The 3140-nt window shown below is 45.9% G+C and overlaps 1 pseudogene across 1 annotated transcript; it reads left to right on the top strand.

Annotated features, from left to right (window-relative positions):
• Positions 1 to 1227: 1227 nt before the first annotated feature.
• Positions 1228 to 2812, top strand: LOC306917866 (rac GTPase-activating protein 1-like; annotated as a pseudogene). The gene is made up of 3 exons: positions 1228 to 1274; positions 1681 to 1686; positions 2094 to 2812. The product of its transcript is annotated as a rac GTPase-activating protein 1-like (transcript).
• The last annotated feature ends 328 nt before the right edge of the window (positions 2813 to 3140 follow it).

The following is a 3140-nucleotide window of genomic DNA, read 5'->3' on the forward strand; positions in this document are numbered from 1 at the left end:
ACCTCTGTGTAGCAAGTGGCGCAAATGGATAACTAATGAAGGTTGGTATAAGGTAAATTAATTGACTGCGCATAAACCAGAGTACCAGATTCGGAAGGAGCTCAATGTGTAAGTGAAAACCAAAGAAATAAGGAGGCAGAAACTGGAGTTAAAGGTTAACTGAAATGTTATTATTGACTTAAAAAAAACAGAACTTAAACAACTTTGAACATTTATAGAAAATAATAAACACAAAATGGGGGCCCCTTTAAGGTGGTGACTTTGAGAGTCCCTGTTCAGTTCCTATTGTTCTAAGGGGATTCAGTCTCTCTCCAGTGTGGAGAACAGGTTTACCACATTTGTGGAGGGAAGGGGGGCGCCGAGATCCGGGTCGGCTCGCCAGGTCCAGGTACCAGCCGGTACCAGAACCATCCAAAGGGAATTCCTTTCAAGGACACAAAAACCTGACCTGAAAGGCCAGGTGTCTAAATCAGTCTTTTGTTCAAAAATCATTGTTGTACAACTTTAAATCAAATAAAACTATCAATGAGTGAGTACCATGTGATCAGTAACGACCTCTTCAATAATTTTTCTATTAACAGTTTATATATCATTACATGCATGCTTTCTTAGAAAATAAAATACAAAGTATTATATAATATCAATCTTAATTATTCAACCAAAAGTTCAAACATAAATCAAATATAAACTCAAATAAAACAGTTAACCAGTTGATCCAAATGAACATGACACCAAGCCTAAATAACTCACCGATGAGTAACAAGGGCCTAGCACAGTAGTGTAGCGGAACCTGCTGCTGCCATGCCAAACAATTCGGCCATCTTGAATGGAAGTGGGAGTGGGGAGTGTAGGAACTGATGTCATTTTTATACTGCTGTGATTGACAGTTTGACATGGGTTGCCATTTTTGGGTTGCCAGGTTGGCTGGGTTACACTTTCCCCCCATAATCTCATGTACGTCCCGTGACATGTAATTGGTTTGGTGTCAACCGGCTTGGATCAATAGGTTACTGTGTTATTTGTACATTAGGAACACCTGGGCCTGTCAAGGCATACGAAAAGGCAGTAGTTAAACCATGAAACAATGATTGCACTGCTTTTAAGTTTCCCAGGTTTAGAATAACCAAATCTGTCAGGCGGTCTCCGGGTTCTAGTTGAACGCCTTACAGGTAGGTCGTCACTATTCTCTGAGTCGGAGGACTCCAAGGTAAGTGGTAAATCGGGGGAATGGGTTATGTCGACAGCCGGTTCAGGACTTTGCTCTGCGTTTCCAGGTAAGTGGGGTTCAGGGCTATCGAGAACATCATTTGCAGGTAAGTGGGTTTCAGGGCTGCCGGGGGTATCATTTCCAGGTACAGATAAGTGTGAGCTTTCAGGGTCATCCATGGCATCAGGTAAGTATGCACCTTCAGCGTCGTCAGGTTTGGTTCAGAGGCGCATCCTCTGCTACTGCATCAGAGGATGGGCTCTGTGTGGTCTCGGTGGGTGTTGGATCCATGAGGGAAGGTTGTGGAATGTCGATTATTGTTGTGAATTTAGGAAGTTCAGAGTCGAGAGATCCATTGTACCAGTGAGATGGAATTATTTCATCCTCATCTGATGGATTGTCTGTATCGGTATGATGGTCTGCAGTTGGGAGTGGTTTTGGTCTGATTGCCTGTTTCGTGTGAGATCTTTCAGGTGCAGGTAAGTAACCGCAAGGAAGAAGTAGATCTCGGTGTAGTGTTCGAGAAGGTGTGTCCTTGTTCTCAGGTCTGACTGTGTAAACAGGAAGAGTACCAGCTCTTTTAACAATGTACACATCAGATTCCCATTTGTCTGCCAATTTGTGCTTTCCTCTCAAGTGTACATTTGACCAAAACGCGACTGACAAAGCAGACGCTGTGACATGTTTGTCAAATCTGGTTTCGTTTCTTTGCATGACTTTTTCAGCATTTCCGGTTGCTATTTTATAGCTTTCCTTCCAGTGGGCTTTGTCCTGTTCCGTCAGAGTTCCGAGCATGTTCAACAGTGTACGATTGAAGCGTTCCACTGGGTTTCCTCTGGGGTGATATGGTGTTGTCCGTATTTTGTGAATTCCAGTCACCTTGCAGAGTTCCTTTATTGTCCGGGATCCAAAATCTGGTCCTTGATCCGAGAGTCCCTGACTTGGTAGTGAAGTGTGTGAGTGAAATTGAGAGAAGGGGACTGAAGGAGAGAGGACTGTACCGTGTTCCCGGGAGTGATCGCTTGGTGAAGGAACTGAGGGAGAAGTACATCCAAGGGAAAGGAACACTTTCTCAGCGAAGTGGATGAGATACACAACATCTGTGGCCTCCTGAATGATTTATTTAGGAAGCTGAAAGAGCCACTGATCATCTTTAAGCTCCATGCAAAATTAATGCTGGCTGCTGAGATGGCTGATGAGGAGACTGCTGCATCCGTCATGTACCAGGCCATCGGAGACTTGCCCAAGGTCAATAGAGACACTCTGGCCTTCCTCATGCTTCACTTACAGAAGGTCATGATGTGTCAGATGGACAAGAACAACCTGGCCCGGGTGTTTGGACCTACGATTGTTGGCCATGCGATGGTGGATCCCACCCCACTGGTCATCTTGAGAGACACCAACTCCCAGCCTAAGGTTGTGGGACGCATGCTAACATTCCCCGAAGCTTACTGGAAGAAGCTGTCCATGGTGAGGGACACTCCAACCATGTCCACAGGCGGAGCTAGCCGTAACAATGTTTATTTTGATCCTCTCACGTCCCTGGAACTGGGCGCACACCGGGCGGAACCGGGGGAACTGGGCGCACACCGGAATGCTGCCAACACCGGAACTCTGGGGGGAAGAATCAGGAAGCTGGGCCATGCCTTCACATCTTCTGGTGGAAAACAAAGAGACCCAGCAAAGAGGTTCTTCCCCCCCACATGATGTGACTCCTCCCCCCCACATGACGTGACTCCTCCCCCCACATGATGTGACTCCTCCCCCCACATGACGTGACTCCTCCCCCCCACAAGACGTGACTCCTCCCCGGCACAGACTCCTGGCTCACGGCTCTGTTGCAAACCGATAACGTTTTAAATAATTTGATGAAGGCTAAAATAAATAAATGTGATGGTCTAAACTCTAAAGTTTTGCTTGTTAAAAATAATAA

This window comes from Electrona antarctica (assembly GCF_951216825.1).
Source record: "Electrona antarctica genome assembly, contig: scaffold_282, whole genome shotgun sequence".
NCBI lineage: Eukaryota > Metazoa > Chordata > Actinopteri > Myctophiformes > Myctophidae > Electrona > Electrona antarctica.